The sequence below is a fragment of the Pristiophorus japonicus genome, chromosome 13, assembly GCF_044704955.1.
Source record: "Pristiophorus japonicus isolate sPriJap1 chromosome 13, sPriJap1.hap1, whole genome shotgun sequence".
NCBI lineage: Eukaryota > Metazoa > Chordata > Chondrichthyes > Pristiophoridae > Pristiophorus > Pristiophorus japonicus.
This window is the reverse complement of record NC_091989.1, coordinates 81407036-81421507: the sequence shown is the minus strand read 5'-3', so window position 1 is coordinate 81421507 and position 14472 is coordinate 81407036.

The window sequence follows — 14472 nt, the reverse complement described above, 5'->3', positions numbered from 1 at the left end:
TAAGTAAAACGGGCAGTTTTTTAAAAATTTAGTCTGAGACTGTGGCTGGGCCTAGGGAGGGGGGAAAACTTAAAAATAAAATTTTCAATAAAAAAAACATAAAAAGAATTCCCAAGACACTTTTACACCTAATCGCCGTTTTACAATTTAAATTAAATAAATAAAAAACCTTTAACTTACCTTCCATTGCAGAGTACTCACCTACCGCCCTGTTTAAGCAGCTTTCATAGGGTGGTTCCCTCGGCGATCTGGATGGGCTTCCATTGAGGCCAAACTTACGTCCTGGCGATTTACTTGGCGGTGCACGACACCGGCGGGCATTCTCAGATTTGGCTGATACCATTGAAAAACTAAGGGGGAAACTTTCGCCGGGCAGAAAAACAGCTGTACCACCGAGAAAATCGCCAAGAACCCGCCGAAAATTATAGTAAAGTCTAGCCCTATGACCTTCTGAGACAGAGGTGATGGTGCTACCCACTGAGCCACACTGACACCATATGATTGCTGCTCCTCTTGGTATAAAATGGTGCGAAGGCCCTGAGCCGTACCTCACCGGTGTAAGCACAGTGGAAAGGGACCCGCCGACGTCCGCTGACCTCCGCTACTGAACCTGGAAGAGTGTTAGGGGTCAGGGGTCAGAGTGCAGTTAATGAAGGGCACATCTTGAGTGCCTGTGACAGGATGGCACATACTGGATGATGACTGGATGTGGGGGGAGGGCTCCCTGCCTAAACGTGCAGCAATACCAGGGGAGGGCCATTTCCTGTCGGGGTTCCCAGGGTCTTGTGGGCCTGCCTGGGACCCCAGTTGAAACTCACTGCCACCCTTCGCTAGCTGTACACCACAGTGGACCTCCCTCCACCCCACACTACCCGTGATATCAGACCAATGGAAGGTCCATACATCCCAGGCCCTGATGGCAATTGACTGCAGGCTGGATTCTGAGCAGGGGCCCGGAGTTCGCAGGTCACACCAGAATTCCTGTTCCTCCGGGGGCCTGTCACACCCGCCTGTCCGCCTGTAAAATACTCAAGGTAACCTTGTTTAAATCTATTAACAGTCTAATATCTGTGTTAACTGTACTGGCTGCTGTTACAGCTGCTGTGAGCATCATTGGCTGTAAAGCATTTGGGAGATTCTGACATCGTGAAAGGTGCTATAGAAACTAGGCTCTTCAAATTAATCTGTTTTTTTTGGGAGCACAGGCATGAGTAGGCAGGTTTTAAATGTCCTTAGGGGAGGAGATAAACTAATATGGCAGGGGGATGGGAACCAATGCAGGGAGACAGAGGAAAACAAAATGGAGACAGAAGCAAAAGTCAGAAAGGAAATGAGTAAAAGTGGAGGACAGAGAAACCCAAGGCAAAAAACAAAAAGGGCCTCTTTGCAGCAACATTCTAAAGAGTCCAAGTTTGTTAAAAAGGCAAGACTGAAGCCTCTGTGCCTGAATGCGAGGAGTATTCGGAATAAGGTGGACGAATTAACTGTGCAGATAGCAGTTAACGGATACGATGTGGTTGGCATCACGGAGACATGGCTCCAGGGTGACCAAGGCTGGGAACTCAACATCCAAGGGTATTCAACATTTAGGAAGCATAGGCAGAAAGGAAAAGGAGACGGGGTGGAGTTGCTGGTTAAAGAGGAACTTAATGCAATTGTAAGGAAAGACATTAGCTTAGATGATGTGGAATCGGTATGGATGGAGCTACGGAATACCAAGAGGCAGAAAACGCTAGTGGGAGTTGTGTACAGACCTCCAAACAGTAGCAATGATGTTGGGGAGGGTATCAAACAGGAAATTAGGGGTGCATGCAATAAAGGTGCAGCAGTTATCATGGGTGACTTTAATATGCATATAGATTGGGCTAACCAAACTGGAAACAATACGGTGGAGGAGGATTTCCTGGAGTGCATAAGGGATGGTTTTCTAGACCAATATGTCGAGGAACCAACTAGGGGGGAGGCCATCTTAGACTGGGTGTTGTGTAATGAGAGAGGATTAATTAGCAATCTCATTGTGCGAGGCCCCTTGGGGAAGAGTGACCATAATATGGTGGAATTCTACATTAGGATGGAGAATGAAACAGTTAATTCAGACACCATTGTCCAGAACTTAAAGAAGGGTAACTTTGAAGGTATGAGGAATGAATTGGCTAGGATAGATTGGCGAATGATACTTAAGGGGTTGACAGTGGATGGGCAATGGCAGACATTGAGACTGCATGGATGAACTACAACAATTGTACATCCCTGTCTGGCATAAAAATAAAAAAGGGAAGGTTGCTCAACCGTGGCTATCAAGGGAAATCAGGGATAGTATTAAAGCCAAGGAAGTGGCATACAAATTGGCCAGAAATAGCAGCGAACCTGGGTACTGGGAGAAATTTAGAACTCAGCAAAGGAGGACAAAGGGTTTGATTAGGGCAGGGAAAATAGAGTACGAGAGGAAGCTTGCAGGGAACATTAAAATGGACTACAAAAGCTTCTATAGATATGTAAAGAGAAAAAGGTTAGTAAAGACAAATGTAGGTCCCCGCAGTCAGAATCAGGGGAAGTCATAACTGGGAACAAAGAAATGGCAGACCAATTGAACAAGTATTTTGGTTCGGTATTCACTAAGGAGGACATAAACAACCTTCCGGATATAAAAGGGGTCCGAAGGTCTTGTAAGAAAGAGGAACTGAGGGAAATCCTTATTAGTCGGGAAATTGTGTTGGGGAAATTGATGTGATTGAAGGCCGATAAATCCTCAGAGCCTGATGGTCTGCATCCCAGAGTATTTAAGGAGCTGGCCTTGGAAATAGCGGATGCATTGACAGTCATTTTCCAACATTCCATTGACTCTGGATCAGTTCCTATGGAGTGGAGGGTAGCCAATGTAACCCCACTTTTTTACAAAGGAGGGAGAGAGAAAACAGGGAATTATAGACCGGTCAGCCTGACATCGGTAGTGGGTAAAATGATGGAATCAATTATTAAGGATGTCATAGCAGCGCATTTGGAAAATGGTGACATGATAGGTCCAAGTCAGCATGGATTTGTAAAAGGGAGATCATGCTTGACAAATCTTCTGGAATTTTTTGAGGATGTTTCCAATAAAGTGGACAAAGGAGTACCAGTTGATGTGGTATATTTGGACTTTCAGAAGGCTTTCGACAAGGTCCCACACAGGAGATTAATGTGCAAAGTTAAAGCACATGGGATTGGGGGTAGTGTGCTGACGTGGATTGAGAACTGGTTGGCAGACAGGAAGCAAAGAGTAGGAGTCAATGGGTACTTTTCAGAATGGCAGGCAGTGACTAGTGGGGTACCGCAAGGTTCTGTGCTGGGGCCCCAGCTGTTTACATTGTACATTAATGATTTAGACGAGGGGATTAAATGTAGTATCTCCAAATTTGTGGATGACACTAAATTGGGTGGCAGTGTGAGCTGCGAGGAGGATGCTATGAGGCTGCAGAGTGACTTGGATAGGTTAGGTGAGTGGGCAAATGCATGGCAGATGAAGTATAATGTGGATAAATGTGAGGTTATCCACTTTGGTGGTAAAAACAGAGAGACAGACTATTATCTGAATGGTGACAGATTAGGAAAAGGGGAGGTGCAACGCGACCTGGGTGTCATGGTACATCAGTCATTGAAGTAGGCATGCAGGTGCAGCAGGCGGTTAAGAAAGCAAATGGCATGTTGGCCTTCATAGTGAGGGGATTTGAGTACAGGGGCAGGGAGGTGTTACTACAGTTGTACAGGGCCTTGGTGAGGCCACACCTGGAGTATTGTGTACAGTTTTGGTCTCCTAACTTGAGGAAGCACGTTCTTGCTATTGAGGGAGTGCAGCGAAGGTTCACCAGACTGATTCCCGGGATGGCGGGACTGACATATCAAGAAAGACTGGATCAACTGGGCGTGTATTCACTGGAGTTCAGAAGAATGAGAGGGGATCTCATAGAAACGTTTAAAATTTTGATGGGTTCAGACAGGTTAGATGCAGGAAGAATGTTCCCAATGTTGAGGAAGTCCAGAACCAGGGGTCACAGTCTAAGGATAAGGGATAAGCCGTTTAGGACTGAGATGAGGAGAAACTTCTTCACCCAGAGAGTGGTGAACCTGTGGAATTCTCTACCACAGAAAGTTGTTGAGGCCAATTCACTAAATATATTCAAAAAGGAGTTAGATGTAGTCCTTACTACTAGGGGGATCAAGGGGTATGGCGAGAAAGCAGGAATGGGGTACTGAATTTGCATGTTCAGCCATGAACTCATTGAATGGCGGTGCAGGCTCGAAGGGCCAAATGGCCTACTCCTGCACCTATTTTCTATGTTTCCATGTTTTATCCTCACCAATCCATGTCTCACACCATCGAAGTTACCTTTCTTTAACTTCAGGACTCTAGTCTCTGAAATAACTGTGTCACTCTCCATCTTAATGAAGAATTCTACCAAATAATGGTCACTCTTCCCCAAGGGGCCTCGCACAACAAGATTCCTAATTAATCCTCTCTCATTTCACAACACCCAGTCTAGGATGGCCAGCTCTCTAGTTGGTTCCTCGACATATTGGTCTCGAAAACAATCCGTTATACACTCCAGGAAATCCTACTCCACCCGTATTGCTACCAATTTGTTTAGCCCAATCTATATGTAGATTACAGTCACCCATGATAACTGCTGTACCTTTATTGCACTAATTTCCTGTTTGATGCCATCCCCAACCTCCCTACTACTGTTTGGTGATCTGTACACAACTCCCACTCGCATTTTCTGCCCTTTGGTGTTCCGCAGCTCTACCCATGCAGATTCCACATCATCCAAGCTTAATGTCCTTCCTTACTATTGCGTTAATCTCCTCTTTAACCAGCAACGCTACCCCACCTCCTTTTCTTTTCTGTCTATCCTTCCTGAATATTTGAATACCCCTGGATGTTGAGTTCCCAGCCTTGGTCACCCTGGAGCCATGTCTCCGTAATCCCAATTACATCTTATCCGTTGACAGCTATCTGCGCAGTTAATTCATCCACCTTATTACGAATGTTCCTCGCACTGAGACTCAGAGCCTTCAGGCTTGTTTTATTAACACTATGGCCTACTCCTGCACCTATTTTCTATGTTTCTATGAAAATTATTTAGTTTACTAAGAAACTGACTGGTGTACACCAATCCAACTAATAAATGGTTCAGTGTAGCTTTTCAAAGTCATTTTCAGTCATTTAAAATCAGGTTACTCACAGGTAGTGGACTAGACACCTTTATTAAAAATGCTTATTTTTCATGGTAAACCCATTTTCGGCGGTATTAATTAAACTGCACTCGCTCTCTTATATACATCCAACAATATTCAATGGCTGTAAAGCATTTGGGACATCCAGGGATCGTGAAAGGCGCTATAGAAATGCAAGATGTTCTTTCTTTTCTTTAACTATCCCCCCTCACAAGATGGGCAATAACAATCAGATGTACCTGCTGTGCTAAAATGCATTTTAAACTTAACTGCAATAACGGTGGTCTTTGTTGTCAAACTGTGCACAATTTACTTGCACAATTGTATCACGCTGATCTGTTACGTTTAATGTGGTAATCTACACAATACGGTTTAGGCACAGTCTGTATCACAGTAGCATACTTCCTGTCGTTGATCAATGAGAATGTTTGGAGCTGTTCCTGCGGCACATATTGCTACAATATTAAAGTGAGTTTCGCAGCGAGAGCAATTGCAGGTCAGATGCAGTGGCCCGAAATTAGTTCTAGCTATTCTTGCGTGAGAAATCTGCTTTCATCTTCCAGTGTCAACAATCTGTGCAATGAGCTGCACTGACTCCACTGCAAATTGAACACTCATTCTCAATCTTGAAAGTTTAATTAGCATTTCTGCGTAATATATATGCCTCTTGGGCATGATATGTGTGCACCAGAATGTGGCTGCAAGTTAAAGCAGCAATCCCACTGCAACTGTTGAAAATAACCTGTGAAGATATTTTCCATGTTTGATGGGGATGTTCCATTGGGCAAAGGATAACTTTCTGATTCGTCCTTCAAACATAGAATCACAGGCCCTGATTTTGATGAGCTGTAAGGCATGCCATTTTTCTGCGGTCCCCGGGCGGCACCTACCTTTTTGGTGCCCGCTGCCGCTGGGTCCCGCCGGGATCCATTTTCGGCTCAGTATTGTGGGCAGCAGCGGCAGGCAGCAGGCATCGGCAGGCAGTCATGGGCGGCAGCAGGCAGCATCAGTGGGCAGGAGGTGTAGGCCTCTCGAATCGGAGAACTTTGGAGACACCGCGTGTGCGCGAGATCTGTTTTTTTTTGTAGTTCTTTCAGAACACCGACATCATTTTTGCCATGGTCGAGGCTGCTGGGACATCTGCGCATGCGCATACATGTTGAACACTCTCTTGCACCTGTCAGTTATAGAGGGAAGAGTGTTAGAGACACAGAGCTACAAACCTTTCATTATCCATTCCTTAAGTGATTTATCATGAGTGCAAAAAAAGCTTCAAAGAAGACTGTCAAGACCAGGTCCAGAGCTCCCTGTTTAATGATGAGGAATTGGAGGAGCTTGTATCAGAGGTGGAGCACAGGTATAAAGACCTTGCCCGGGATGGTCATGTCAAACCTCCACCACCCCAATACAGATGCATCTGGAGGGAGATTGGTGAGGCCGTGTCCTCAATGGGCAACATTGAGCGAGATGGAGACCAGTGTAGGAAACGTTGGAATGATGTGGTGGCGTCAGCACGAGTGAGTAAACATTTATGGGAACCCTCCCGTACAACCGCAATTGGTTATACCCCAGATGTGTGTGTGTAGGTGTATGTGTGGGGCATGAGCAAAGGGGATAAAGGCTGCAATGTTTCTTTCTGCAGAAGAAACAAACGTCCAAGGCAGCAAGCCTGAGAGCCACGGGAAGGGGCCCCGCAGAGGTGATTGAGTTGAGCAGCCTGGAGGAGCGTTCCTTGGCATTGGTGGGTGACCACCGCCTTGCCACCACAAAGGGCGATGCAGATCCTGTGCTGGAGCATGGTAAGCCTATCCAAAACTCCGGTCTGCGTCACGCTCATGGCATGAAAGGTCATGCAATGTCAAGTCAAATGCGTTTTAACGCACAGCGTGTCGGCCATTAATGGTGTGCCCATGTAGCGATGGAACTTCTTGATGGCACATTGTGAGATGAGATGGCTCACATGTCAGCTTGACCAACCCCCTCCCCCCCACCCTATAGACTGAAATGTTGTCCTCTACTTATAGATGGTGAGTCGGACAGCACCGATCAATGCTTGATATCCACCTCTGGCACTCAAAGGAGGAGTGTGACCCCAGCGTCTCCCACCCCGACGTTATCCCCATCCCAAGACATGGGCTCCTTCCTTCACCACCCCCCGCCCCCACCAAGATCACCCATTTACACCGCACCCACCTCTGCCACCCAGAATCACAAAGAAGAGGGAGAAGGGCCCGTGTTTGAGCCCCTTGAGGTGAAGGAGCTGGAAGACGATGACATCAGTCTCCTGCCATGTGTGCCACCTGTCCAGAGACCCTCGGCGTCAGACTCAGAATTCGTGGGCTTTCAACCGGATGCAACACATGCAACGCTGCCAGGCGCAGAGGCCGTGGAGCTGTCCCAACTAGGGTGCATCAACCCACATCGACCCAACAAGCTGCTTTGCAAGACGACTCCCAGCAATTTACGACATGGTGCAGCTATCGAGGATGAGCATCGACCTAGGCCGCGATCTGCTGCAGCCCATGGCTGGGATCGGTGCCAGCATCGAATCCCTCACTCAGCGCCATTCTGACAGCATGGAGTGGCTCATTAATGCAGTGGAGCGCAACACCCCATCTGCTGAGGCGATGAGGCAGGCGATGGCTTCTGGGCAGGTCGTGCAAGCCCCCGACCCCACACCCTCAAGGCAGACAGATCCTGAGGAGCCAGAGATGCCGGGGCCTTCAGTCACGTCCCCTACCTTCTCGCCAAGATGGACACGTCTGCAGAGATCCGGCTACCCACCTGCACAACCTGCTCATGTCATGATGTTCTCAGTATCAGTTGCAGCTATGTGCCATCGCTTGACATCTTATCACTTTCGCATAATAACTCTGGCATAAGCTCATACCATCTTCGCAGTTTGCAGACGACACTAAAATTGGCTGCGTGGTTGATAATGAAGAGGAAAGTCATGGACTGCAGGAGGATATCAATCTACTGGTCAGGTGGGCAGAGCAGTGGCAAATGGAATTTAATTCAGAGAAAAGTGAGCTAATGCACTTTGGGAGGGCTAATAAGGAAAGGATATACACATTAAGCGGTAGGCCACTTAATAGTGTAGATGAACAAAGGGACCTTGGAGTGCTTGACCTCAGATCCCTGAAAGTAGCAGGCAAGGTGGATAAGGTGGCTAAGAAGGCATACGGAATGCTTGCCTTTATTGGCCGTGGCATAGAGGCTTTGCTTAAATTGTATAATACTTTGGATGGACCACAGCTGGAGTACTGCGTGCACTTCTGGTCACCGTATTATAAGAAGGACGTGATTGCACTAGAGAGGGGCAGAGGAGATTTACTAGGATGCTGCCTGGAATGGAGAATCTTAGTTATGAGGACAGATTGGATAGGCTGGATTTGTTTTGGAACAGAGGAGGTTGAGGGAGACCTCATTGAGGTGTACAAAATGTTGAGGGGCCTGGACATAGTAAGGGCCTATTTCCATTGGTGGAAGGGTCTATTATGAGGGGGCATAGTTTTAAGGTGGTTGGTGGAAGGTTTAGAGGGGGTTTGAGGGGGGGGCGGGGGGCTTCTTTACGCAGAGGCTTGTGGGGATCTGGAACTCGTTTCCTGGAAGCGTGATGGTTGCAGAAACCCTCACCACTTTTAAGAGCTAGTTGGATGGGCACTTAAAGTGCAGTATCCTGTAGGGTTACGGACCCAGAGCTGGTAATTGGGATTAGACTGGATGACCTTTTGCTGGACGGCGCAGATATAATGGTAAATAATGCAGGGAATCGAATACGGCTAGGGTGATCTCCTGGACTAGTTTTGATCGCTTGGATGGGTAGGAGAGAAATTTTCCCAGATTTTTTCTCCCAAAATTGGCCTGGGTCTTTATCTGGTTTTTGCCTCTCCCAGGAGATCACATACCTCCGGTTGGGGTGGAGTGTAGAATGTTTCAGTGTAAGACGTGTCGCAATTGTGTGAGGCGGACTGGTGGGCTGGGTGCTTTTTGCCTTTCTGTCATTGTTCATAGGTTTATATGTAATCTTTAAGGTTGCTGACTATAGTGTATGAATAAGATACTGTGAGCTCAAAGTAAAGTGTGACCTTAGTCTTCTATTGCAGGTCTCTAGAGTGCCTCTCCAGCCTGTGAGGCCTCCTTAAGTACAGGTGCTCCCAAGGGATTGTGGGATCCTTTGGGACTCCAGGGGATGAGCCCTCTGGTGGTTAAACAAGGTATTTACAGGTTTACATATATAACAACACTCCCCCCCCCCGCCAAAGTCAGTAGTGTAACTATTTACAAGGTGAGTCGATCTGGGGCCTTTCTTTCCCTGGTTGATCGTCTCGGTACAAATGCTGGTTTTGGTGAGTCGTTTGTTGGGCCCTCGCTGGGCTGCTGTGCAGCTGGCCTTGCTGGACTGCCTGGTGTGGTGAGTCCTGCTGGGCTGCTGCGGGTGATGGGTTCTGCTTCGTGGTCAACCGTGGTGTCGGTTGCCACTTGTGTGTATGTTGGGGGGCCAAAGAAGGTAGGGTCCAAGGTGGGTTGCTCAGGATAGTCCGTAAATCTGAGTTTGGTTTGGTCCAAGTGTTTCCTGTAGATGAGTCCATTTGAAAGTTTGACCCGAACACCCTAGTCCCCTCTTTGGCCACGACAGTGCCGGGAAGCCACTTGGAACCTTGTCCGTAGTTCAACACAAATACAGGATCATTAATGTCAATTTCGCGTGACACATTTGCGCTATCATGGTATGTACTTTGTTGAAGCCACCTGCTCTCTACCTGTTCATGCAGATCAGGGTGGACTAACGAGAGCCTTGTCTTAAGTGCCCTTTTCATGAGCAGTTCAGCAGGTGGGATCCCAGTGAGCGAGTAGGGTCTCGTGCGGTAACTAGGCAGGACTCGGGATAGGCGAGTCTCCAGTGAGCCTTCAGTTACCCTCTTCAAGCTCTGCTTCATTGTTTGCACTGCTCTCTCTGCCTGAACATTGGATGCTGGTTTGAACGGTGCAGATGTGACATGTTTGATCCCATTGCGGGTCATGAACTCTTTGAACTCGGCACTGGTGTAACACAGCCCATTGTCACTCACAAGGACATCAGGCAGGCCGTGCGTGGAAAACATGGCCCGCAGGCTTTCAGTGGTGGCAGCGGACGTGCTTGCCGACATTAACTCACATTCAATCCATTTGGAGTATGCATCTACAACCGCTAGGAACATTTTTCCCAAGAACGGGCCTGCATAGGCGACATGCACCCTAGACCATGGTTTGGAGGGCCAAGACCATAAACTTAGTGGCGCCTCCCTAGGTGCATTGCTTAACTGTGAACATGTGTTACATTTGTGCATGCAGGACTCTAAGTCCGTATCGATACCGAGCCACCACACGTGGGATCTGGCTATCGCTTTCATCATTACAATGCCTGGGTGGGTACTGTGGAGATCACTAATGAAAATGTCCCTGCCCTTTTTTGGGTACCACTACCCGATTGCCCCACAGAAGGCAGTCTGCCTGTATAGACATTTCATCTTTGTGCCGCTGGTACAGCTTTATTTCTTCCTGCATTTCTAATGGGACACTGGACCAGCTCCCATGAAGCACACAGTTTTTTTACTAAGGACAGTAAGGGGTCCTGGCTCGTCCAGGTTCTAATCTGTCGGGCGGTAACAGGTGATTGCTCACTCTCGAATGCTTCCATTACCATAACTAAATCTGCGGGCTGTTCCATTTCCACCCCCGTGGTGGGCAATGGCAGCCTACTGAGAGCATCGGCACAGTTTTCTGTGCCTGGTCTGTGGCGGATGGCATAGTTGTATGCGGACACTGTGAGTGCCCATCTCTGGATGCGGGCTGATGCATTCGTATTTATCCCCTTACTTTCAGAAAAGAGGGATATAAGTGGCTTATGGTCAATTTTCAATTCAAATTTTAGCCCAAACAGATATTGATGCAATTTCTTTACTCCATAAACACACGCTAATGCTTCTTTTTCAATCAAGCTGAAGACCCTCTCAGCCTCAGACAGACCTCTAGATGCATAAGCAACCGATTGCAATTACCCAGATTCATTAGCTTGTTGCAATACACACCCGACACTGTATGACGACGCATCACATGCTAGTACCAAACGCTTACATGGATCATACAACACAAGCAATTTGTTTGAGCATAACAGTTTTCTAGATTTTACAAAGGCATTTTCGTGGCTTTTACCCCATACCCATTCATCTCCTTTATGAAGTAAAGCATGCAATGGTTCTAACAGTGTGCTGAGACTCAGTAAGAAGTTACCAAAGTAGTTCAGGAGTCCGAGAAACAACCGCAACTCCGTCACGTTCTGTGGCCTTGGTGCATTCTCGATTGCCTCCGTCTTCGAATCGGTGGGCCTGATGCCATCCGCTGCGATTCTTCTCCCCAGGAACTCCACTTCAGGCGCCAGGAAAACGCACTTTGAACATTTTAACTTGAGCCCCCTGTGATTAAACCGACTAAAAACCTTCCCCAGGTTCTGCAGATGCTCGACTGTGTCCCGACCTGTAACTAAGATGTCGTCCTGGAAGACCACGGTGCGCAGGATAGACTTCAGTAAGCTTTCCATGTTTCTCTGGAATATCGCCGCGGCTGATAGAATCCCAAACGGGCATCTGTTGTAAATGAAGAGACCTTTATGCGTGTTGATGCAGGTGAGGCCCTTCGATGATTCCTCCAGCTCCTGCGTCATGTAGGCCGAGGTCAAGTCCAGCTTCGTGAATGTCTTTCCTCCCGCCAGCGTCGCAAAAAGGTCGTCTGTCTTTGGTAGTGGGTATTGATCCTGTAGGGAGAAATGATTGATAGTTACTTTGTAATCACCACAGATTCTGACGGTGCCGTCTCCCTTGAGGATTGGAACAATAGGACTGGCCCACTCGTTGAATTCAATCGGCGAAATGATGCCCTCTCGTTGCAGCCAGTCTAGCTCGATCTCTACCCTTTCTCTCATCATGTACGGTACTGCTCTCACCTTGTGATGGATGGGCGGTGTTCCCGGAATTAGGTGGATCTGCACTTTTGCTCCTTGGAATTTCCCGATGCCTGGTTCGAACAGCGAGGGGAACTTGTTTAGGACCTGGACACCGCTCCATCGTAGGAGACCGTTACAGTAGCACTGCCGATTATGGGAATCAGTTCCTTCGTGTAAGTTCTCAGTTTAGTGTGAATGGGCGTCAGGACTGGCCTTGAGGCCCTGCTGCACCACAATTTATTGAAAGTCTTTTTGTTCATAATGGACTGGCTCGTGCCCGTGTCCAGCTCCATTGACACCGGAAGTCCATTTAATTCAACATTCAGCATTATCGGGGGACACTTTGTGGTAAATGTGTGCACCCCATATACCGCTGCCTCCTCGGTCTGAGGCTCTGGTTCATTGTGATCCGCTGTGGATCTGTCCTCCTCTGCAACATGGTGGTTTGCAGGATTAGCAGGGTTTGCAGCTCACCTGCACATACATTGGAGGTGTCCCATTGTTCCACAGCCCTTGCAAACGTATCATTTGAAGCAGCATGAATGGAAATGATGATCACCCCCGCAGCACTAACAAGGTGTTAATGGCCTAGCATTCATCACTCTTGATGGTGGACTCTGAGACATCTGTGGACATGCAGCTGCAGGCATGTGAGGCCTGCCCTGTACGTTACCATTCGAAAACAACATTACTTTGTTCACAGTACTTGTAGCAGCACTCGTGTGCTGAGAGATTTGCTTGGTATTGTCACTGGTGGCGATGAATGCCTGGGCTATCGTTATGGCTTTATTCAAGTTTGGGATCTCTACAGTCAAAAGTTTGCAAAATATTACTTCACGGCCCCCCAATGCCAAGTACAAAGAAGTCCCTGAGCATGTGCTCCAAATGTCCTTCAAATTCGCAATGTCCTGCAAGGCGCCTTAGCTCGGCGACATAACTCGCCACTTCCTGGCCGTCAGATCTCTTGCACGTATAGAACCGGTACCTCGCCATCAGAACGCTTTGGACCAGTGTGCACAAATCATCGTACGATTTCTTTGTGGGTTTTGCTGGAGCAAGCAGATTTTTCATGAGGCGATACGTTGGTGCCCCGCAAACGGTGAGGAGAATCGCCCTTCATTTGACAGCGTTCGCTTCTCCTTCCAGCTCGTTGGCCACAAAGTATTGGTCGAATCGCTCCATGAAGGTTTCCCAATCATCTCCCTCCGAAAATTTCTCCAGGATGCTCACTGTTCTCTGCATCGTTGCAGTTGGGTTCCTCATCTATATCTCATCGACAGTTGTAGTGTATGAATAAAGAGTCTGACCAGATACTGTGAGCTCAAAGTATAGTGTGACCGTAGTCTTTTATTGCAAGTCTCCAGCATGCCTCTCCAGCCTGTGAGGCCACCTTAGGTACAGATGCTCCCAAGGGATTGTGGGATCCCTTGGGACTCCAGGGGATGAGCCCTCTGGTGGTTAAACAAGGTATTTACAGGTTTACATATATAACACTGACCAAGGGCCGTGTGGCTCTTTGTCGGCCGGCGTGGATACGATGGGCCGAAATGGTGTCCTTCTGCGCTGAAAATTTCTATGTTTCTCTGTTTCTATGTCACATCAGTCACTGAATAGGTTCCACATGAAATGGTCTCCAAACTCTTGCAGGGCATCGCCATTGAGCCTTTACCATCTTCCACAACTCATTGCCGCTTCCTCTACCACACCTTCACTTCAACAGAGTCATAGGGAGTAACAAAACTGACCTCTCTCTGGGCGGGTTAAGGTCCATCACCTCACTATTGATGTGCCACTGATAATGCTGCAGGATGTGAACGATATCCGAGATGTGCAGCGCTGCAGCACTCTGAGCGATTCTCCCTGCCGCCTGACTCACAGCCAGCTCCGACCCGCTTTCCCCCAGCGGTCCGTCTGGTGGGCGGCAGGGCAATCGTAGACAGTCCTCAATGAGGAAATAGCCGGATTTCCAGCTACCGGCATAGGCGGGCAGCAGGCCGGTGCGCCGGGAGAACCGGCAGGACCAATCTTGCAGCGGGCAGAACGTGGGCGGCACCGGAGGAATCGCCCAAAAAAACATCATTTCCGGCGGAAAATCGGCGGCTGTGGGCGGCACTGCCACCAATATTGGGGCCATACATATTTACAGCACGGAAGGAGGCCATTTCAGCCCATCGAATCCACGTTGGCTGACCAAGAGCTACCCAGCCTAATCCCACTTTCCAACTCTTGGTCCGTAATCCTGTAGCTTACGGCACTTCGAGTGCACATCCCCA